This window comes from Cryptomeria japonica, chromosome 5, assembly GCF_030272615.1.
Source record: "Cryptomeria japonica chromosome 5, Sugi_1.0, whole genome shotgun sequence".
In the NCBI taxonomy this organism is placed as follows: domain Eukaryota; kingdom Viridiplantae; phylum Streptophyta; class Pinopsida; order Cupressales; family Cupressaceae; genus Cryptomeria; species Cryptomeria japonica.
Window position 1 is genome coordinate 144,686,974 of NC_081409.1, and position 25,822 is coordinate 144,712,795.

Below are 25,822 nucleotides of genomic sequence, written 5' to 3' on the forward strand. Positions count from 1 at the left end.
ATCGTTCTTGATATTCGTAATGTTGAGATCTTGTTCAAAAAATGTCCGTATCAAAGTCCTCCAGAAGTTTAACTCCTTTGTTTGTGAGCATGAGTAGGTATTTTTCTTTGTCATTTTCCATTAGCCTTTGTATAAGTTTTTGAAAGGAAGCGCTTTCTTCACATTCTTGAAGGAGTTCATCAGTAATTTCAGGGTCTTCTAGATGCGGACCTTCAAAAGGATTAGATAACCTTCGATTCATGCTTGATTCTGGTGGTGTTTCACTTTGTTTGTTCCATTGAGAGCGAGTAATAGTAGGCATCTAGTAGAAACTTTCTGTGATAAAGGGGATAAAATCATCTTCAATATGTTGCTCAGGGGTTGGTGGTTCAAATCGAGGCATGTTGTAAGTGATGCACTCATCGGGAAAGAATGCAGGATTGATCTTTCCTCCAAGATTTATTTGTTGATTGAACGCGGATTTTTGACAGAACGCTCTACTCTTCAAAGGTTCCTTGTCAAATTTGTTTGATTTGTTTTGAATATATAATCATACATGACGAAGGAATGATCGATAATATTTAAAGAGTTGACAATTGATGTATAAAAATTTATTTCTTTTGGCAAGTTTCAAAGAACTTTGTTGTTGTTTCTTCAACTTAGTGTTATGATAAATATTCTTTCTTCTCAGAATATGAGGATTAGTCATGTGCAAGCGATCAATGGTTTCCTTTGAATTGTTTTGGATCCAGTTGAGCTTGTTTTGGAAACTCAATTTTTACTTTATCAAAGTGAAGGTTTAGCTGCCCCCTCATGACAAAGTGCATCAAATGATATGGAATAGAGCTTTCCCGATATGGAAACTTGATTTGACAACTTGGAGTTTTTAAACAAGTGTGTTTTTGGGATAAAATCCATGAGATAAAAAGGACTTATTTGCCACTTGTGATGATGTTTCCTAATTTTGATAGGATAGATATGTTTATCATGCGACCAATTTTAGATGTTTGGACAACTTTTGTTTGATAAAAAACTTGCTTTGGAAATAGCTCTTGATACTCTGTTTTTGGTATTCTGATTTGACGAAGTTTAGGCTGATAAAAGGAGGTTTTCGAAAATGTTTTCAAAATTTTCCAATTTGACCTCTATTTTGCCTCCTATTTTTCTAGTTTTGACCATGCGCTGAGACAGAGACCCTATGCACTATAGAAAGTTCTCAAAGCTCCAAAGAAAAGACCCCATGCGCTATGTTGCCCCCTTCTACATGCTAACTGGTTTCACTGGCTAAATTTGTTTCAAATTTGGTTTAAAAGATCATGCGCTAATATGAGCCACTGACGCGCTACTGCTTATACTCTACACACTAAAGGTTGACTCCCACGCGCTAAGCTGATGCTTCAACGCGCTAAACTATTTTCAAGACGGGCTAGGTGTTTACTGTTGATTTTAAATTTTAGTAAAGCGCTATTGTTAAGAATTTACACGCTGAGGATAAGGCTTGATGCGCTAAATTATGATTGCCATGCGCTAAGATGTTGTCTTTACGCGTTAAACTACCCTGACTTGATTGTTTTCTGCAATTTATGGAATTTTGCCTTGAGTTTTTAATGCCAATAGATAATTTTTTGAAGTAACCAATGAAAACACGGCACCAAAGAGACAACCATTTTGCTTAATCTAAAAAATAAGTGTATGTTCTACGAGGATGTGTTCAAATCCTCAATGTTTTAATAGGTTTGGATATAAAGAATACACTCCAAAAATACTCTTTATTCAAGGGTCATAAGCAATACCATAGCCCACTAGTCTTGATACTCCGTTAGCTCAAACAGTCGTGTCACCCCCTAGAGGGCGCCCCTTTTTTTGCCTTTTGCCAGAAATTCACTCAAAGTGAATTGCTTCACAATTGAGTAGTTATCTTGGGATATATATGGTGAGCGATCTTGGGGGTGGATTCTTCCCCACCCTTGCATTATGATATTACAAATGTCTGGTTACTAACTCAGCTCAAAGTTTCTATGCTAAGGTTCATAATCAAGCTTCATGTTTAGTCGTCAGTGATAAACTCCCTCAAGAGGCTTCCCAACCTTTAGAACAAAGGCTTTATGTATCTCAAGGATACTGGGGGAAGGCTAATCACTACGCGTAACCATTGAAAAGGACTTTCGTCACTTTCCACTTTTGATTATAGTGGGTTGGAACACTTGGCTTCAAAGTTGTTTCCCGCTTAGGTCGTTCCCTTCACACCGGCCAAAAATGGATTTAAGAGTTTTTCAACCCCTCAAGAAGGTAGGCTTGCTAAAGGATTTAAATGTTGTATGACTAAAAGCGTAAGAGTAGTCTAGCATTTTGATCACCCAGTTAAGGGGAGAGCATATACCTTCTACTTTCGAGACAAGGCAAACAAGGTTTCTTTTACTTTTCAAGTCAATGATTTTCTAAGATTTATATGGAAATGTTGCTCCATGAAAACATGGTGTTACTTTTATTTCCTTCAAAGCAATGATTTTCTAATCTAGGAAAAGAATTGGGTCAACAAAGAAAAACTTTGATGTTTGGTCAACAAAAGAAATTGATCCAAAGGGGAAGACCTTCCCGCTTTGATTGTGAACAAATATTTAAAGTGTGATTCCTTTTCCTTGCAAAAAATTAAAATTGATCCTTTTATGCACCAAAGGATGGTGAAGTTCTTTTTAGTCCTCGTTTGCAAAATAAATGATTGTTTTGTTCCTTTTAAAGCCCAAAGTGAAAATTTTCTCTCTTAGAAAAAGATTGTTTTTGTGGTTCTTTTTATAGCCCAAAATAAGGTGAGTTCAATTTTATCTAACAAGAATTAAAAAGACTCTAAATTTTAACTAACTTAACTAAGTAAAAATTTAAACTGCTTGTAATTCTACTAATAAAAGTAAGTTCCACCTGCAAGAAATTGTCAAAATCCTGCAAAATATCAATCAAACAGTTAGAAAGAAAAATCTTGGATTTTGTGAACTTCTACAAGTCTAAATTTAAGTTCGGTTAAAATTTTATTTTTGTTTTCCTTTTGTGATGCACTAAAGAACAGATCGTACGTGCTATAGGATGACTGTGATGCGCTATCGAACAGACCCGATGTGCTAAGCTATTTTTCGAATGCGCTGCTCTGTTTTTCTTCTTTACCGAGACCTATAGGAAAAGATTAGTGAGGATGATGCGCTAAGCTAAGGACTTCACGCGCTAGAGTATAAACCCCACACGCTAAATAGTGTACGAGATGCGCTAGAATGTTAACCAGATGCACTAAGGGATGTTCCCCATGCACTGATTCTTGTTTCCCGCGTACCTGTAAAAGTGTTTATTTTTTAAAACTGATTTGATTAATGGGGTATAGCCCCATGGTGGGCGTCAGAGATGTATGTGGGAAAAGTGGGTCAATAAAACTCAAAATGAAAAAAGTGGAGCTCAAAGAGGATTGTCCACACACCCACATGACTTCTTGGTGCAAGCTATGGAGTCATGAAGGATGACTCAACTTCTCAAGGTTGGTTCCATGGTTCTCTATCTAACAAGGTCCCTCAAACCAATGCCTTTGCTCTCAGATCACTGAGCAAAGTGGTTTAGGGATAACAAATGCAAGAACGAGGGATGCTTTTGATTGATTTTAACATGAGAATGCATCCTATCTATGCATGATTCTATAAATGCAATAAACTAGATTATAAGATGACAAGATTAGTAGAAATACTATCCTAGCATGATATACTAGTTATATGATTTAAGCTAATGATAAAGGAAGTAGTCTAAAATGTTTATTAGATTAATTCCTATTGCAAAGAGATACTAGATGTGCTAAAATTGAGCATAAGTGTGATACTAAGAGCTTGCATGGATATTAGATAATAGATTTCTTAGATTCATGGATCCTCAAAATGGAGGAAGGAAAGCTCTATTTAGAGTGAAAATAGGGCAATGGATGGCCAGGATTGAAAGAGTTAATCAAGGGTCAAGATTGAAAGTTGTCAATCCATGTTTTCAATTTTCACCAATGAAATGGTGACAATTGTCAACATAAGGTTGGTTGAGAGGAGAGGTAAGAAGCATTAAATGCTTGAGAAGACCTCATGGTTACCCTAGGAGGTAAGGGTTAAGGTTAGGTTAGGGATATCCATTGGATAAATATTTTATCCAAAGGATAAACTCTTGTACAAAGGTTAAAGAGATAACCATGGTCAAAGCAATAAATGCTCGATGAGACCCTTGGGTTAGATGGAGGGTAAGTTAGGCAAAAAGTCTCTAACCATGCCACTAAGGGTTAGTTAACCATTAATGGTTTAAAGACTTTGGGGACAAATTTGTAAGAGTCCTTCCAAATTTGGGGGCATTAACTTTTTGAATTGATAAAGGCTTTAATGCATTTTAAAGACTTTACTCCAAATTTGAGAAGTGACCTCCTCAAATTTAGGGAAAGGGGATAATGAATGGGTTTGGGTTGATTAGGATTAAATGGATTCTAGAAGAAATTAGGAATAGGGTTAGGATGCAAGTGGGAGATGTCGGAAAATGCAAGTGGGTGAGGGAAAATAGAATTTAATTAAAATAAAATTAATTTATTTCAATTTGGTTGCAATTTGGGAATTTGAATAAATTAGATTTATTCAATTTTGGAATTTGAATAAATTAGATTTATTCAATTTGGGGTGAACTATTTAATTAAATGTAAATTTAATTAAAAGTAGAGAGAAAGGGATTTAATTAAATAAAATGATTTATTCAATTAAATGATGCAAAAGGTTTTAGTGAATTTGACTAAATAAATTGAATAATTTACTTAATTAAATAGAGGAATGAACATAAAATATTCATTTGGGAATATGGTCATTTTTATACATCTATAGTTACAATCTGAAATATGTCTGTCGAAACAAAATTAATGCTCTGCATGAATCTGTTGCTGTCATTTAGGGTGGCTTCAGTCTATTGGATCGTGCTGGTGAGATGATGCATGTTCTCTTCCGGTGATCTTTCTCCCTGAAGTAATGCCTTTGATATTTCATTTCTTAGAGAAATAAGGTTGTCCAACTTAGGACCAAGTTTACATTTAAGCTCTCTAGCATTAGACTTAATCCTTTCCTTCTCTTTCTCAAATTTCTCCAATTTCTCCTCAAAACCTGTCATTTCCAACTCAATAAATGACATAGGATCGGATGAACCAATTAAGTTATCAGCTATGTCATCTATTTCCTTCTGTACTCTGCTGATTTCCTTTTCTATGTCCTGTGTCAAAAGATGTGGTTTGCATGTTTCTCTGTACAACTTTATATTCCAAAATTGTAGAATTTAGTGCCGATAATAGTGTATTCATGTGTTTTGTGCACTTATTTATTGTGTCCTCAAATAATTTGTCCTTCTCCTTTTCAAATTTCTCTTTGAAGGTCTCCTCATTCACCTTATCAACCATTATTACATTGTCAGCAATAAATTTTGATAATGTGTCCAACTTACCTAAATAATCCTTAACATGATCTATGTTACATTTCGGTGCATTCAATTTAAGGATTGCAATGGTGTCATCAATTTCCTTGTAGGCCAATGCATTATAGCCTGTTATCTTCTTAATCAAATCCAAAAGTACCTCACTGACATTTTTAGGTCTGAATTCACTTGATGAAGTACCGGATGTCTGACCAATTACGTTTACTACATCTATTCTTTCAACATTGGTAACCATTTTGCTTGCGTCTACCTCTGGTGGATCAGTCTAAGTTTGTATTTCAACCTATAAGGGTTTCTCTGATTGTTTAGGTAACTCAGTGATTGTCGGTTTCTTTGCCTCAATATGTACCTCTACCTCTATAGGTTTCTCAGTATGCACAATTATCGGTATCTTAGTCTCAATAGGTTTCTCTATGTCAAAAACTATACCTTTAGCATTCTTTCTAGTATCCAATGGTTGCTCCGTTGGTAATGATTGTTCTGTTGGGATCTCAACCTCAACAGTCTCTACTAGTTTCTCAGTAATGTTACCACTATCAATATTATCATTCTTAACCTCTGTACTATCCTTGTCCACAACTATATTCACTTCCTTTGTGTCCACATTCATGGTGAATAGAATCTTGGATTCAGGATTAGTGTTATCATGCACAATACCTTCAGTGTCCATAATCGGTGGATCATTAGAATGTACCAGTGTAGTCTCCAAAGGTGGCGGTAAATTATCTGTGATCTTGATGTTTGGAATACCACCAATTTTACCTTTCCCTTTGTCCTTATCCTTCTGATATACTTTGAATGTTTTCTTTGGCCAGTTCAATTCCTATTATTTTTCCTTTTCGACAAAAAATATATCCCATTTATTAGTAGTCTCATCTGCAATCTCATTCACTCTTCCTTCCATTAAACTTACTTGTTGGTGACCACTTGCAAAAATGGATCTGTTAGCCTCACAAATCAGATCATCAATTTCCTCTTTTGAGTTAACCAGATGTACAACTAGAAGTTTTTCACCTTTAAGTTTCTTATCCAATTCTATCACTGCTATCCTTTTTGCATCTAATCTTCTGTATAGATCATTAGGCAAGTCATCCACAACCTCAATTAAAACTTTCTTTTATATATCCAGATGTAAGATAATACTATTCTCAATGCTTTCCTTATTTGAATCATTGAATGTGTTATATAGTTTACTCACATTAGCCAAATTACCATCATCAGTTATTTCATTTAACAAATCATTTAATGAAGGGGTGACCGGTTTCTATTTCTTCTTAGGAGTTGGTTTCTTAGCCAGTTGCCTTACTGCCTGTTGTTTCTTCCTCAATGTCCTTGTTCTTTTGGGTGAAGGAGAGTGTACCGACGAAGGTTTTCTCTTCCTTTCAACTCTCTTGAATATAGCTACCTTGTTACTATCATTGTCGGTTGTAGAAGATGTGTTAACCGACGAGATGTGAGCCTCTGGTTGCAGTCCTTCAAGGTCACTTGCCATTATGCCAGTAATGTTCATGACATCTTCTTTGATCTCTTTTATCTTTTTAGAAGCATTCCTTATGTAAGTTTCTCTTTTCTTCCTTTTCTTTTTCATTTTCACATATTTCTCAATGGTTTTAGCACTTCCAAAGAATTATTCAGCTCGTTCTCTTGGTGCATCAAGTAATGCCTTTGCATAGGTTTCCAAAATATGTAAGTCAACTTCATATCCCATTTTTGTTACCCAAACAGTCCTAGGTGTGACTACCTCCATCCAACTCTCATCCTTCTTGATAACAAAACAAATTTCTTTGTCATATTTGTCTACAATAATCTATGGTATCCTTTATCTATTTTTCATGCTTGATTTGAAGGAGTCAAAATACTCAGATATGTTCTTATCCTTATTAGTTCCCATACTAGTGAAAGCTTCCTGTAATTGTTTTCCTACCAGTGTGTCATATCTAAAGTCTTTCAGTCCTGTACTGGGAATTTCCTTAGTGAAATACACTATTAAGCATACTAAAAGGTTACCAAAGTGAAATGTCCCTTTCTTATCTCCTTTGATCTTTTTCAAATTATCAATGAGTTCATCTTTCAACCACTCACACACATCTATCATTGCAATGTTATTAACCATTTCATAAGCACTATTAATGCAAAGACTAGAAACTAAATTAAGCCTGTTTGCATGTGTAGTCTTGTAACCTAACACCATACTTATGAATCTCACATTGATGTCTTTGATATCATTTACTCTCAGTGACCTACTGTCTGATGTTGCTCCAATTAGGGTCATCACTTTATTGTTAGGAACTTTCTTTTTTTTGTCTGGTTTGTTGCTGGTGGAGGGTAAACCTGTTATTGCCCTAATTGCTTGATGGGTTATTTTGCAGACAGAGTCCAATCATAGAAATTCTCCATGTGCCTTGCTTAGAAGAATTTTCACTACATCTTCTAGAAATTTAGGGATATTCAATATCTCAACAAAACCTAAAGTCTCCACAATTTTGTGTTCAGGTTTGACAGTGCCATTTTCATCACAAATTACGGTTATAAATATTTTCAACAATTCCTTAGAATCTAATTCTTCAATGTTGCAGTGTATGTATATCCCAGGGTCTTCAGCATATGCTATTCCTTTAGGAATTTTTGAAAATACTCCTATGGAATCATCTTGCTTAGCTACTTAGGGAATTATTTTAAACACGAGCCTAGGGCATTTTATATTTTCCACAATAGTAGGATTCACAATAAAATTAGGAGTAGAAGAAGAAGCCATTTGAAAAATACCCTTAGCTGCCTGACAATATCTGAATACTTGAAAGAAATCGCTTCACACCTTCGCCTTGAATGCCTTCACTCATTTTTCGCAATCACAACTAATTTGAATGCTTGGTGAATCAAAAATGAGGCAAATACGATGATTTATAATGACTTTTCTCTCAATAGCCACATTAAATGCTCACCGGTTAAGTGAAAACATAACACATCTATCGGTAGAGAAGAAATCTAACTTCTCACCATTGACCGAGGGTGATCTGCATGATATCCAGTTTGTTGCAATACCCTGAAAGGATTATTTCTTAGTTGGATGAAGAATCTCCTGCCGGTGGAGTATTACTATGTTCTACCGGTGTAGAGATGGTTTCATCAACATTCTGATCTCTCTTCTTAATCCATTATTTTGAAAATTCTTGTTTTACCTCATCTACCTTTTCTTTGCCTTTCAAACTAGATCCTTTATTGTTTGTCGTTGAAGTCTTGCTTCTACAAAATTTTGCAATATGTGCAATTTTGTTACAAGCATAACAAGTCACATTATTCTTCTAAATAGTTGTTCCATATCCTATGTTGGTTTGTGTTCTGCATGGATTAGATAAATGCCCAAATCTTCCACAAACATAACATTTCACATTCATTCTGCAATTTTCTGAATTATGACCAACTTTGTTGCATTTAGAACATTGACTGGTGGGTGCATTAAAGTTCTGATTGTTTCTGAATCTACACTGATTTTCTCTATGACCATACTTGTTACAGTTAAAGCATTAGGTTATCTTGCGGGTTTACTGTGATCAAAATTGTTTGCAGTTTCAGAAGTTTCTCCAGCTTCAAATCCAAGTCCATTAGTATCTCCATTAGGTTTCTGACTTTTCAGCATCTCATCAAGTTCCTCTGAACTCTTCTTGAATTTTTCTTTGTGTTTATTTTCAGTAGCCAACTCATTTTCTAGAATTTCCTTTTGTCTCATAAGTTTAGCTTTATCATGTTCCATGTGAATCAGATCTATCTTCAACATATCATTCTCATGACTAAGTCTTAGATTTTCAATTCCAGCATCATTGAGTCTTCTATCCAAGTCTTCTTCATTCTTCTTACTGTCTTCAATATCTTTGCATAACCTCATAGTAATATCTTGTATTTCATTCTTCATGTTACTGTTCTCTATTCTCAACTTGTTCACAAGTTCATTAAGAGTTTCTTTTTCATCATCATCACTCTACATCTTCTCATGAATTTTTCTTCTTTTATTTCTTTCTATAGTAAGGTTCTCCTAAAGTCCTTGAATGAATTCCTATGCAATCCTTAGGTCATCTTCAAGTTTGATATTCTTCACTTTTTCTACATCATAGTCTACAAGAGCTCCTTCCAATTCTTTTCTTCAGTTCTCCATCTGTACCAATGTCAGAATGTTCCTCAAGTTGTTATACTTTTTAAAATAGAGGACCAGGCTCTGATACCAATTGTTAGGATCAATGATAGTCCCAAAGATACTGAGAGGGGGGGGTGAATTAGTATCTAACCGGTTAGTAGAATATTTAAACTTATCAAGAACTTTGCATCCCAAAATAGTGTACCAATAAATAAGGATTAATACAACAAATAAGAATAACAGAGACAACATAGAGAATACACCATAACACAAGATATTTAATGAGGAAACCTGGTATGGGAAAAACCTCAGTGGGATTTCTAACCCACAATATTCACTCACTAGCCAATGAATAAATATTACTTACAATGAGGGGCCTACACATGTAGGAAGGCCAACTCCCTAGAGCTTGTTAGGTCCCAGAGACAACTAAGAGGGGGGGGGGGGGGGGGTGAATCAGTTGTCTAATAAATTCAAACCAAAAATAACTCAACCAACTTAATGCTTAATACTGGTAAACCAGTTAAGTATGTCGGTAGATAGTGTTAACATTTAATTGCTATACGAGTAAAGATTAATGCATGAAACATAAACACAAAGTCATCCACAACACATAACACCAATATTTGTACGTGGAAACCCTGTAAGGGGAAAAAGCACAGTGGGAAACTTTACCCACAATCAGATGATACTACTGTAGATACTAAGTGTACATAAATGGGGTCTGCACATGCAGAAAGGCCAATAGCCTAGAGCTCACTGCTCAATCACAAAATGGGAGTCACACTAACTACAGTTGGATGATTAAATCCAATAAGAATTTACTGCACAAAATAAAATCTTCATATGCTGGATTCAGTACTAGTGTAATGTTGATATGCTTCCACAAAAACCTAGCTTCTCCTTCAAATGATGTCTTCATGTATAGCTCTGTTTAATCTCACATATACCTTCACTTAGTTCTTTTTCACATTCCCACATTCGATCTTAGAAATAAGATCTTACATTTATACCATAACCTAAGACCAATTTTAGTAGGTCGACTCTACAAGATATTACAATAAAACATTTTATAAACAATATAATATCCAATGCAATAACCAATTAAACATGTTGGTTTAAAGCATTTACAACAATAATAAATCATCTCCGTAGTGTGCCATGCTGGTCTGGAAAAGATAAACCTGCCGGTGTAACCCTAGGTAACCTTGGACCTATTTGCCGGTAAAAGCAAATATGCAAATATGATTATACCAATGATTAATTCTTCAAAACGAAGTGTCCGCACGATGTCTTTGACAATACCAAGTGTCTTCCATATCATTCCAAGTGCCAGTGATCATTATATCCTGCTGGTGAAGCATATACCAGTAACTGTGCAATAGTTACTTGTTTGTCGGTGAATGCTGTTGGATCTCCAGAGTGCTAGTGCTTTAGTTGGTGTTGACATCAATGACAAAACTATACCAAAATACCAACAATCTCCCCCTTTGGCATTGATGGCAACACAAGATGGAAAAACCATCAAAGTGCCAAAACAGAAATGCCAAAAACCAAAAACCAACAGTCTCTCCAAAAAGATCATAGCCAGAATACAAAGAGTAATAGTCTCTCTCAAACAACAATCTCTCCCCCAGGGATCAACATGAGTTATTCAAATTTCTCTTTAAAAGATAATGTGTTTTCCCATAGATATCTCTCCCCCTTTGACATCAAATGCCAAAGTTATAATAATACCAAGTTCATATACAAAATACCAATCAATTCAATATACCAACTACTCCCCCTGAGAAGTAGCTTCCTCATCAAAGATCGAAGTAAAAGATTTGTCTTTTAATTCTGCCGGTTGATGACAATCATCAACTGTCTAAGTCTCTACCGGTGGTGGTACGACTCCAAGCTGATCTCTGAGATATTCAAAAGTCTCTTTAGGAAAAGGTTATGTGAAAATATCTGCAATCTATTCTTTAATATTCACATAAACTAATTTTATCTTTTTTTCTTCAACTTTTTCCCTTAGAAAATTCAGTTTGATAGAAACATGTTTTGTTTTAGAATGTAATACCGGACTCTTAGATATATCAATTGCTGCAGTGTTATCACAATATATGGTAATAGGTTCCTTGCATTTTACCTTTATGTCTTTCAACATTTGCTTAAGCCATAGTACCTATGTACAGTTAGTTGCTGCTGCAACATATTTTGGTTCTGCTGTTGATAAAGATGTACAACTCTGTTTTTTACTCAACCAAGAGACTAATCTCTTTCCAAGAAAGAATGCTCCGTCGGTGGAGCTTTTTCTATCATCCACATCTCCTGCCCAATTTGCATCTATGTATGCACATAGATAAAAATTCTAGTCTCTAGGATACCATAATCCAAGATTTGCAGTGCCTTGTAAGTACCAGAAAATCCTTTTTATTGCTGATTCGTGATTTTCTCTAGGATTAGGGTATGTGCAGGATCATGGTGTGCCAAAACAGGCCCTTAAGTGGCAATGAAATTTCAGAAAAATCAGAGTTATGCAACTTGACATGAAAATTTGAATAAGTTGTGAACATTATTTATAAAATATGTAAGAAGAGAATATATAGAAAATTGAATGTAGTTTCTAAGCTACTAGTTGTTTTTTGGAAAAAAAAAATCTTATTTGATGAAAATTTCAAATTTCAATGCAGTGGTACTAAAATTTTAGGAAAAAAATAAGTAGACGTATGTCTGACCACCCTAATCAAAATAAAATCTTAATATTTTTTTATAATATTTATAATATAAGTATTAGACTCATGTCCGGATGTGACACATATTTTTTTTTAATTTTTTATGAATTAAATAATTATTTATGATTTTTTTACTACAGCTTTTCAAAAATTCTGAAACTCCTATGTCTAACTACCTTAACTTGGTCAAAACCTTATGAAATTTATTTTTTTTAAATTTTTCCCTATAGTAGACAAAGCATAGGATGTGACACATGTTTCGGTTTCAAAAAATGTTATACCGTTTGAAAGTTATGAGTGTTTTTCAATCAGTATATCAATCAGGACTATTGTCAGAATTCAATTAGAAAATAAATAATAACTATTTACTAAAGTCGAAATAAGACAAGCCTTATATTGTTGGAAAGCTGGGAATGTCCTTAAAAAACCTTTTTCATTTTATCAATTTTGGCTACAAAAAAAGTCGTCAGCCACCAGTGTAAAGTCTGGAAAACCAGGGAATATTGAAAAACAAGTTTTTTTAGTTAACTTTCTAGGCTTGTAACTTCCAAGCCTAATACCAAAGCATTCCCGAGCCGAAATTTGAAATTTGAAAATTTGAGTACAAAAATTGGATATCGGATAAAATCAGATATCGGATTTTATCCGATATCCGATTTTTGTACAAAAATTTGCGGTCCCCGATGAATTTCCCTTTGCTGCCATTTATGAAGTAAACTGCCACATGGCAGAAATCTGATATCCGATTAAATCGGATATCGGATTTTATTAGTCATATTTTAAAGAGGGAGAGAGAGAGAGAGAGAGAGAGAGAGAGAGAGAGAGAGAGAGAGAGAGAGAGAGAGAGAGAGAGAGAGAGAGAGAGAGAGAGAGAGAGAGAAGGAAAGGGAGAGAGAGAGAGAGAGAGAGAGAGAGAGAGAGAGAGAGAGAGAGAGAGAGAGAGAGAGAGAGAGAGAGAGAGAGGGGGGAGAGAGAGAGAGAGGGAGAGAGAGAGGAGGAGAGGGAGAGAGTGAGGGAGAGAGAGGGAGGGAGAGAGAGGGAGGGAGAGAGGTAGAGGGAGGAGAGGGAGAGAGAGAGAGAGAGAGGAGAGAGAGAGAGAGAGAGAGAGAGAGAGAGAGAGAAGGAAGGAGAGAGAGAGAGAGCATATGACCCCTAACGACACAATTTGGTGTCTTAAGGGGACCTATGGTGTCATTAGGGGTCATATGTGTTGGGAAAAATGGTGTCTCAACCTTGCATTTATGTGAGGTTACTGTTTATAGTAAGTTTTTATTTGAGCACGAAATGGTGCGAAACTCTCCCTGAAGCTTCTGGTTGGCTAGATAAGCATTCCGGTAAAGTTGCGTCGCAAGGTCACAGCTAGTTTTGAAGATATTAAAGTTTTCGTCTTGGAGGGGTGCAATAAAATGTTTAAACTTAATTTTGGAGACTTTAGAGGCTCCGAAATGCCCTGAAAAGTTGCCGTAACTGGCGAAGCGGGTTACGAGGTGATAGAGCACTTCGCGAGCTTTCCGACGCTTCAAACGGTTCGTCAATCGGACACCCGGTTCTCAAGTTATGGCCTCCGGAAGTTTGTACTCCTGAAATAGGAAAAATAATTTGTATCGGATACATAAATGAGCTATAAAAGGGAGCGACACGTGTTGATGTGTGCTTTAACATGTCATAGAAGGGAGATAAGGTTGGCTACACCTTATTGGGTGGTTTTAGCCCATGGTTTTGTAATACCGTTTGACGGTTTCTTGTATTGTATCTCCTATTTATGAGGTGTGTGAGATAGAGGTTGTGTGTAAGAGTCTTATGGCTATTGAGTTGCCTCTGAATCTCTGATTAGTGGTACTCCTGCGAAGAGCTTGCTCTGCAAGTATTTTGTAATCTGTTTTTGATTGCTGAATAAAATATTGAGCTGCTTTTGGAGGGTGGGGTTTTTCTCCCGAAAGGGTTTTCCCCACGTAAATCATTGTGTTGTGGTATGATTGTTATTATATCTATTTCTATTTTTTGTAACTGTTGTAACGATCTGAAAAGTTTTGCATTACCCTCCTCTTAAGGTTAGTGTAGGAAGTTGTTTCCGCTACTTTACTTCCTTACAATATGGTGTCCTGGGACACCATAGGACCCCTTAAGACACCAAATCATGTTGTTAGGGGTCATATTGTGTCTTACAACCCATAACTATGACCCCTAATGATAGTTATGTGATATGGTGTCCCATGAACCCTCATGACCTCTCAGGACACCATATGACCCCTAGTGACACCATATTGGGTCACTTTGGGTCATATTATGTCCTAAGGGGTCATATTGTGGTCTATGAACCCTTAGGACACCATATGACCCCTAACGACATGATTTGGTGTCTTAAGGGGTCCTATGGTGTCGTTAGGGGTCATATGGTGTCCGTAGGGGTCATACGGTGTCTTGGGACACCATAGGACCCCTTAGGACACAATATGACCCAAAGCGACCCAATATGGTGTTATTAGGGGTCATATGGTGTCCTAAGAGGTCATAAGGGTTCATGGGACACCATATGACCCCTATGGACACCATATGACCCCTAACGACACCATCGGACCCCTTAAGACAACAAATCATGTCGTTAGGGGTCATATTGTGTCCTAAGGGGTCCTATGGTGTCCCTAGACACCATATGACCCCTAACGACACCATAGGACCCCTTAAGACACCAAATCATGTCATTAGGGGTCATATTATGTCTTACGGGGTCGTAGGACATAATATGACCCCTAACGACACAATTTGGTGTCTTAAGGGGTCTTATGGTGTCACAAGTCACCATATGATCCCTAACAACACCATAGGACCCCTTAAGACACCAAATCATAACATTAGGGGTCATATTGTGTCTTACGGGGTCGTAGGACACAATATGACCCCTAACGACATGATTTGGTGTCTTAAGGGGTCCGATGGTGTCGTTAGGGGTCATATGGTGTCCCATGAATCCTTATGACCTCTTAGGACACCATATGACCCCTAATGACACCATAATGGGTCGCTTTGGGTCATATTGTGTCGTTAGGGGTCATATTGTATCTTAAGGGGTCCTATGGTGTCCCAAGACACCATATGACCCCTATGGACACCATATGACCCCTAACGACACCATATGACCCCTAATGACACCATATGACCCCTTAAGACACTAAATCATGTCATTAGGGGTCATATTGTGTCCTACAACCCCGTACGACACAATATGATCCCTAACGATATTATTTGGTGTCTTAAGGGGTCCTATGGTGTTGTTAGGGGTCATATGGTGTCCATAGGGGTCATATGGTGTCTTGGGACACCATAGGACCCCTTAAGACACCATATGACCCCTAATGACACCATATTGGGTCGTTTTGGGTCATATTGTGTCGTTAGGGGTCATATTGTGTCTTAAGGGGTCGTATGGTGTCCCAAGACACCATATGACCCCTATGGACAATATATGACCCCTAACGAAACTATATGACCCCTTAAGACATCAAATCATGTCGTTAGGGGTCATATTGTGTCCTACGACCCCGTACGACACAATATGATCCCTAACGATATGATTTGGTGTCTTAAGGGGTCCTATGGTGTCGTTAGGGGCCGTAGGACACAATATGACCCCTAACGACATGATTTGGTGTCTTAAGGGGTCATATTGTGTCGTTAGGGGTCATATGGTGTCCATAGGGGTCATATGGTGTCTTGGGACACCATAGGACCCCTTAAGACACCATATGACCCCTAATGACACCATATTGGATCTCTTTAGGTCATATTATGTCGTCCCGTAGAACACAATATGACCCCTAACGACATGATTTGGTGTCTTAAGGGGTCCTATGGTGTCGTTAGGGGTCATATGGTGTCCATAGGGGTCATATGGTGTCTTGGGACACCATAGGACCCCTTAAGACACCATATGACCCCTAATGACACCATATTGGGTCACTTTGGGTCATATTGTGTCGTTAGGGGTCATATTGTGTCTTAAGGGGTCCTATGGTGTCTCAAGACACTATATGACCCCTAACGACACCATAGGACCCCTTAAGACACCAAATCATGTCGTTAGGGATCATATTGTGTCGTACGGGGTCATAGGACACAATATGACCCCTAATGACATGATTTGGTGTCTTAAGGGGTCCTATGGTGTCGTTAGGGGTCATATGGTGTCCATAGGGGTCATATGGTGTCTTGGGACACCATAGGACCCCTTAAGACACAATATGACCCCTTAGGACACAATATGACCCAAAGCGACCCAATATGGTGTCATTAGGGGTCATATGGTGTCATGGGACACCATATGACCCCTATGGACACCATATGACCCCTAACGACACCATCGGACCCCTTAAGACACCAAATCATGTCATTAGGGGTCATATTGTGGTGTGTGTGTGTGTGTGTGTGTCTCTCTCTCTCCCTCTCTCCCTCTCTCTCTCTCTCTCTCTCCATCTCTCCCTCTCCTCTCTCTCTCTCCCTCTCTCTCTCTCTCCCTCTCTCCCTCTCTCTCCCTCTCTCCCTCCTCCTCTCTCTCTCTCTCCCTCTCTCCCTCTCATCCTCTCTCTCTCTCCCTCTCTCCCTCTCCTCCTCTCTCTCCCTCTCTCTCTCCTCCTCTCTCTCTCTCTTCTCTCTCCTCTCTCTCTCTCTCTCCTCCTCTCTCTCTCTCATCCTCTATCTCTCTCTCTCCCTCTCCTCCTCTCTCTCTCTCTCTCTCTCTCTCTCTCCCTCTCTCCCTCTCCTCTCTCTCTCTCTCTCCCTCTCCTCCTCCTCTCTCTCTCTATCTCTCTCCCTCTCCTCCTCTCTCTCTCCCTCTCTCCCTCTCTCTCCCTCTCTCTCCTCTCTCTCTCTCTCTCTCTCCCTCTCTCCCTCTCCTCCTCTCTCTCTCTATCCCTCTCTCTCTCTCTCTCTCTCTCTCCCTCTCATCCTCTCTCTCTCTCTCTCTCTCTCTCTCTCCCTCTCTCTCTCTCCTCCGCTCTCTCTCTCTCCCTCTCTCCTTCTCCTCCTCCTCTCTCTCTCTCTAAAATATGACCAATAAAATCTGATATCCGATTTAATCGGATATCGAATTTCTGCCATGTGGCAATTTAGTTCGTAAATGGCGGCAACGGGAATTTTTTTGGGGGACCACATATTTTTGTACTAAAATCGGATATTGGATTTTATTGGATATCCGATTTTGTTACTAAAAACCAAAGAAAAAGGGTTTGTGGGCCATTCTATTGATTCCAAGAGCCGACAATCTGGGTCCTATGTTTTCTGTCGACAATCACGGGGTTGTAGACAGCTAGAGACAAATTAGTGCTTTTGGGAGATTCTTAAAGTGAAAACTTACATTGTCAATCACGAAGGAGCATATGTGTGGAGGGAAATAGGGAGTAGTAGTCGTCGAAAGTATAAACACAAAAGAAAACTTTCAAATGACCAAGTTGAAGTGTATAGAGAAAGAGATAGAGAATGTCATAGGAGGAGAAGACAAGGTATGTTAAATATTGCTAATGTTACTTCAACTGAAGAGAAAATTGAAATTGAAAATGTGCCACAAGTTATTGAAAATGAAAATGTAGATTTTGAAAGTGAAAATATTGAAAATGTTGAAAGTGATAATGAAAATGCTCAACATGTGGAAAATGTGCCACAAGTTATTGAAAATGAAAATGTAGATTTTGAAAGTGAAAATATTGAAAATTTTGAAAATGTTGAAAGTGATAATGAAAATGCTCAACATGTGGAAAATTTTGACATAGGAGGTGAAAATGTGGAAAACTTTAACATTGAAGGTGGAATTGCCTCACCAAGTGAACCATATGTAACACCTAATTACTTTAGAAATGAAGACCCTCTCATGGATGAAAGACAAATTCCAAATCCAAGACCTTCAAGAACCCCAAAATGGTTATTTGAAATCGATGAGAACATTATTGTGAATCTTGAAGGCAAGAGGTCAACAAGAACCGTTCGGTTGTGGGCTACAAAACTTTTCAACCAAAATTTTAGCAATAAGACATTGAACGAGCAATGCCAACTCTTTGTTCAATTGCTAAAGATGATAAAGATGAGACCATTGCTAAACAAATTGATGATTCGTATGAACAAGAAAACGGAGAGAAATTCTATTATTGCAAAAAATCTATTTGACGCTCTCAATTCTATTGGAAAGAATACCAAAGAAAGAGATAAGAGAGCCGCTTGAAGAGTGATTACAACCTCCTTAGTAAGCCATCAATTGAGGAAGGCTCGTCAAATGAGACAAACTTGTGTTGATTTTAACATAAACCGTAAAACTTTGGATAGAGCACTTGCACGAAGACAAAGACTTGATGATCCACTTCAATAAGATACATGGGCATTTGGTGGGAGGCTTCCACGTGTTGATAGAAAGTTGACTGACAATGTGAAGGAAGAGATTCAACAATTTTGGCACTCTAATTCTAGAGTGTCACCCAATGTAAAGGACATTTTGAAATTAAGAATCGGCAACCGAGACCGCACACTACATCCCAAACATTTCTTGGAATCAAGCCAAACAATGTTGTACAAAAAATTTTGTAAATTACATCCAACTTTGCAAATATCACAAAGGGCCTTTGAATCTTTGAAACCATTTTATTGTGTTCCTCTTAAGATTCGCAATACCTGTTGTTGCAAGTACCATGAACTTTTATGTTATATTTGTTCTACGATGCATACTAATGAGATGTTGCAGGAGTGTGGTGCAATGTTATTTCCGAGATCATCAAGAGACTTGCAAGATCTATTTTTATGCCCTAGAGATGATGGCTGCTATTTCTATAGAAATTATTGTTTGAATGAGAAGTGCTCAGAATGCGGTGGGTTGTCAAAGTTTGTTTCATGTTTTCATGAGGGCAGCGAACACGAGTTTGGAAATAATTATGTTGAGAAAAAAAGATATGAGACAGTGAAATATACTGTGAAGAGTGGAGGTGAAGGTTCTAGATGCGAATTAGTCTCAAGAGAAGTGAGTATTGCTGATTTTATTTTGGATTTTAAGGAAAATCTTTTCTACAAGTATGCAAGGTACACCCATAGGTCTCAGTGGTTGGATCAACAGTTCAGGATGTGTAAGAACTCTTTCCCGATTGGCACTATTGTATCGGTGGTTGATTTTGCAGAGAACTATACATTGCAACCACAGAATGAGGTATAGTCTCAGTACTACAATTTAGTCCAGATTGCTATGTTTGTTCACATTACATATAGACATGCTCCTGATAGTACAGAAGAGGATAGGAAAATAATCAGGGAGTATCATTTATATATGAGCGATGATAGATCACACTCCTCCGAGTATGTGCAACATTCTTTCAAGAATTTTTTTGAGTTCTTGCATGAGAAAGATATTACAATTGACTGACATATAATATGGTCAGATAACTGTATGGGTCAATTCAAGAATGTGTGTATGTTTTATTGGTTGAGTAGAATGCATGTGGAGAGGCGTATACCTCATATTTGGTGTTTTTTTTGAGGTGGGGCATGGGAAGGGAGAGCATGATGGAGTAGGTGCATGTTTGAAGAGAGCTCTAGTTAAGGAGCAATTGAGGATTTTAGGTGCAAATTTCTCTGATGCACGTTCTATTGTTGATTGGTGTAGTTTAGCATTGTCACATGGAGGTACTCTTGATTCAACAGTGAGTAGATTCTTTTGGTTGGTTGAGGGAACAGTGGGAGATAGATTGGGTTGTCAAACAATTAAAGATTCTTCAAAGATGCATTCATTTCTCAGCTCAGATGCAAGTACATGGACCATTTGGACATGAGCGTTGGCTTGTTTTTGTCAGAGTTGTCTTCGGTGTTATTGGGATTAGTGTGAGTCAAGTGAGTGGGTTGATACGTGGGTTCCCCACTATCTAACTCCTTTATCTCAAACAATATCCTTGTCAAACGATGACATGGAAAGTTCACTTGAGTATGATCGTCTATCAGATCTTGTACAACCAGGACATGTTTTTGTAGTTGTTGCACCACAAGGGAATGAAGAGAGATTAGAATATTGGTTGGCACGATGTGTACAGGGAAAACAAAAGCTAACACAACCAGTGATAGATGATGATGGGTTCACATATCCTACAGGTTCAGTTGTTGTTGTGGGAACTTGGTTGCAAACATACATGATTAGAAAGAATGGCATACCTGCATTTGAAGACTATGAGAGACACAAAACCATTATAATGTATTCACACCTTATTATAGCTACAAATGTCAAGTTGTTGAAGCATCAAGCAAAATCGAAGACCAAAGAGCTATGGACAGTGACTACTGCTGATCATGAAGCAATATTGTTACAAATGAATTGTACTTTAATCGACATAGATGGTCTATGATGGCTTTTTTGTAAGACTATATGGTTTTATTACATATATTGTACTTTAATCGACATATAACAATATCCAAGTGGTGGTTGGCATGAGCTTGAATATGGTAAGTTGTATGCATATTGAAGTTGAATATCATATGTTGTATACATCTTGAAGTTGAACTTTGATTAGACTTTGTCAGCATTTGATGAATCATAAATGTCATCTCATTATTAATCTTGTGAGTGTGAGGTGTAGAATAAATATCAATTACTTTGAAAGTCATGGATGGTTGTCCTCATATGATAACCACCAGATGGTTGTGCCTTATGAAGAAAAGCTAAATAGATAATAACTAATTGAGAACATCAATTCAAATCCATAATCTAGAGGATACTAATAACAGATCTTTGTATATTTATTTTTTCTAATAATGAAACAGGTACAACTGTATTGAGATAAAATGAAGCTTTTCTCTCATATGAAGATGTCACATTGGCAAATTGGTCTTTATTATAATACACAAGACATAAGTAAAATCAAAATTCTCTCAGGGTATATTTTTGGACTTGAACCATATTGCATAAATCTCAAGGCTTCAACTTGATTATCATTAAAGGTTTTTGATTGTTTACAAAATATCCCTTCATGGATTTCACATGCGTAGGGTATGACCCCGAGTGTCGGATCGAGTGGGGGGGGGGCGCAAAGCAGGAGCATGCATAGGGTAATTATGCCTAACTGGACATGTTAGAGCCGACGGTTCATCATCGCGATGAGCTGAACGAGAAATCGACTAGGCGACAACATTCCATTAAGTGAGACTGACGATTTTTTCGCCAACCGAAAAATTGCTGCCCTAATAAAACCATAGGGCAACTTGAAATACCGAGATAGGCTTTTGTAGGGACCCCTCTTGTGGCCCCGTAGGTTCAAATGGATCATTCACAGGTGCCACAGATTTCGAGTTAGGGCCTGTCAAAGTTTGACAATTTTGAGCACCTAGGGCGCTCAAGGGACGACGCCAGTAGGGTATGACCCCGAGTGTTTGGTTGAGTGGGGGGGAAAAATACGAGCATGTGTAGGGTAATTATGCCTAAATGGACATGTCAGAGCTAACGGTTCATCATCGCGACGAGCTGAATGAGAAATCGACTAGGCGACAACATTCCATTGAGTGAGACTGATGATTTTTTCGCCAACAGAAAAATTGCTGCCCTAATAAAACTGTAGGGCAACTTGAAATACCGAGATAGGCTTTTGTAGGGACCCCTCTCATGGCCCCATAGGTTCAAATGGATCATTCGTAGGTGCCATAGATTTTGAGTTAGGGCTCGTCAAAGTTTGACAATTTTGAGCACTTAGGGCGCTCAAGGGACGACGTCGGTAGGGTATGACCCCGAGCGTTTGATCGAGTGGGGCGGGGAAATAGGAGCATGCATACGGTAATTATGCCTAGCTGGACATGTCGGAGCTGACGGTTCATTATCGCGATGAGCTAAACGAGAAATCGACTAGGCGACAACATTCCATTGAGTGAGACTGACGATTTTTTCGCCAACTGAAAAATTGCTGCCCTAATAAAACCATAGGGAAAATTGAAATATCGAGATAGGCTTTTGTAGGGACCCCTCTTGTGGCCCCGTAGGTTTAAACAGATCATTCATTGGTGCCACAAATTCTGAGTTAGGGCCTGTCAAAGTTTGATAATTTTGAGCACTTAGGGCGCTCAAGGGACGATGCCGGTACGGTATGACCCCGAGCGTTCGATCGAGTGGGGGGGAAAAATAGGAGCATGTGTAGGGTAATTATACCTAACTAGACATGTCAGAGCCGATGGTTCATCATTGCGACGAGCTGAATGGGAAATCGACCAAGCGACAACATTCCATTGAGTGAGACTGACGATTTTTTTGCCAACCGAAAAATTGCTGCCCTAATAAAACCGTAGGGCAACTTGAAATACTGAGATAGGATTTTGTAGGGACCCCTCTCATGGCCCCGTAGGTTCAAATGGATCATTCACAAGTGCCACAGATTCCAAGTTAAGGCCTGTCAAAGTTTTACAATTTTGAGCACTTAGGGTGCTCAAGGGATGACGCCGGTAGGGTATGACCCTGAGCGTTCGATCGAGTAGGGGGGAAAAACATGAGCATGCGTAGGGTAATTATGCCTAACTAGACATGTCAGAGACGACGGTTCATCATCGTGATGAGCTGAATGAGAAATCGACCAGGCGACAACATTCCATTGAGGGAGACTGACGATTTTTTCACCAACCGAAAAATTACTGCCCTAATAAAACCGTAGGAAAAATTAAAATACTAAGATAGGCTTTTGTAGGGACCTATCTCATGGCCCCGTAGGTTCAAACGGATCATTCACAGGTGCCACAAATTCTGAGTTAGGGCCCGTCAAAGTTTGACAATTTTGAGCACTTAGGGCGCTCAAGGGACGACACCGGTAGGGTATGACCCCGAGCGTTCGATCGAGTGGGGGGGAAAAACAGGAGCATGCGTAGGGTAATTATGCCTAACTGGACATGTCGGAGCTGACGGTTTGTCATCGCGATGAGCTGAACGAGAAATTGGCCACGCGACAACATTCCATTGAGTGAGACTGACGATTTTTCACCAACCAAAAAATTGCTGCCCTAATAAAACTGTAGGGAAACTTGAAAAACCGAGATAGGCTTTTGTAGGGACCCCTCTCGTGGCCCCGTAGGTTCAAACGGATCATTCACAGGTGCCATAGATTCCGAGTTAGGGCCCATCAAAGTTTGACAATTTTGAGCACTTAGGGCGCTCAAGGGACGACGCCGGTAGGGTATGACCTCGAGCGTTCGATCGAGTGGGGGGGAAAAATAGAGCATGCGTAGGGTATTGTTCATTAAATGAATTGTATTGTTTATGAATTGTATTGTTCATTGAATGAATTTTATTGTATTGTTGATTAAATGAATTGTATTGTTCATTAAATAAATTGTATTGTATTGTTCATTAAATGAATTATATTGTTCATTATAAAAACAACACTTATGATGAAATGAAATGAATTGTATTGTTCATTAAATAGCCATTATTAACCATTGTTAATTATTGGAATGAAGATTAAAGATTTCCATGATAACACCACACACAGATGAGCAACAATTTATATGATCGAATATCAACTTCTGTATATATAAAAATGTTGAATGATTACAAATGTATGTCCATACACAAATATGGCATAAACACCAACTGAAACAAAATGTATGTCTAAATACGTGAATGTATGTCCATATACAAAATATACATGCCAACTAGACATGTAAGCATCCCAAAACTATCTATAACATCCTAAGCTGCTGATGGATCATCAAAATCGATCCTGTTCGCCGCAGTGCTCGACTCTGAAGGATCCTGCACAAGAAAAACAAACCATGATTAATATTAGTTATATTATATAATTCACATTCGAAAAGTTAACATAAAAATGAACTATTTAATTGAACTATTCATGTTTACCTCATCTCCACGTTTTCTCTTCAGCTTTGCAGGACTCTTGATGTATGTCTTTGGTAGAGGAGGTATGTTTTGAATATTTTCATAAACAACCTACATATGTTTAGAAACATGACATTGATACAAGTTAGCATATAATTATCACTGATAATAACAAATTATATATACTAATCAAAAAATAAAATAAACACACATCTACTCGAGGCATCTCTTCTTCTTCTTCAGGTATACTGGGTGTAGTCATCAAGGATGTGAAGCCAAGGATTCTCTGTATATATACACAACAAGTATATGAAACTATCAATCTATTTCTAGACATGTATAATCACTATAAGTTATTTAAACTATTCATTCAATCATATTTGCATTCAATTACCTTTCCCTTGTCTCCAATTGCACTACCAGATCCTAGAACACACTACACCGCACTCATGCTGCTTGTGCCCTACAAGAGTAAAATAAGATATACATGCAAGTTACTACATAATCTAATTAATACAAATATAAATGATGAGCATGTATGTACAATAAAATACAAACGACTAGGTGCAATAATATATATACCATCAAGCTATCGAGGCCAAATGAAATGGCCGACAAGGTGCCCTCCTGAATCTATCTCAACTCATCCTCGGTCATCAACTGTTAAATAGACCATGTAAATAAAAATTAGTACTTAATATTATCTAATTTATAAATATTTAATTAAAATATAACATGAACTGTGAAAACACAAATCTTACCAATACATCATCAATGTATGATGACGGTGCCTCCTTGCCTCTAGCATGTGAGGACTCCCCAGGGTATCCTCCAATCTGTGTAATAACCTCTGGTGCATCATGCATCTCATGCACCTCGTAATCTGCATTGTCCACAGCAGGATCAACGAGCTGTCCAACTGGACCCAAGCATATGTTCCCACACATGACACAACTATGTGGCACACATATGTGTGGAGTCGAGGATGACATGTCAGCACCACTCGATGCACCGCTACCATCAAAAGTAGGTTGAGCTACTGACGCAGCCTAAGAAACCAAAAGGCTACTCAAAGAGTGAATAGCCGATATGGTCCATGAAGCCGCCTCACAAATGATATCAGGATGCTGAACTGTAGGTGGGGGATCAATAGGAGGAGGGGGGACATATGGGCCCTAGACTACTCTGACTGTCCCAGGTCTATTTTGGGGCATACCTAAACCTACACCCTGGAAAGGTTGGATGTCAAAGTAGTTCACATGTTTCCATAAAACAAACTCAGCATACAATTTTTTTATGAAATAGAAGGGGATATCAAGATTGTTGTTGGGTGGTTTGTCAAAAACCATCCACCAACAATCCCAAATTTTTTTCACAATCCCATCATTTGTGCACCATTTGATAGAAAGTTTTGTTTTTTTGGGATCTATAGGTTGACTAGTACGGGGATTGACAAACAATGAGGCGATTTCGGCTTTGGATATCTCAAGATCCTTGATATCCTTATACGACAAGGCATCTGAATATTTTTCCTTCATAGAATCTCGCCACAAAAGGGCTGCATCATGCTCCTCAGTCATGGTTTCCATACTTTTTACGATCGACGTGAGAGGATCAAACAATGGGTTTAGACGAGGGATCCTACAATATACTTCTACAATCCCCCTCAATTCATTCAAATTTTGTGCAATCAAATCTTGAATT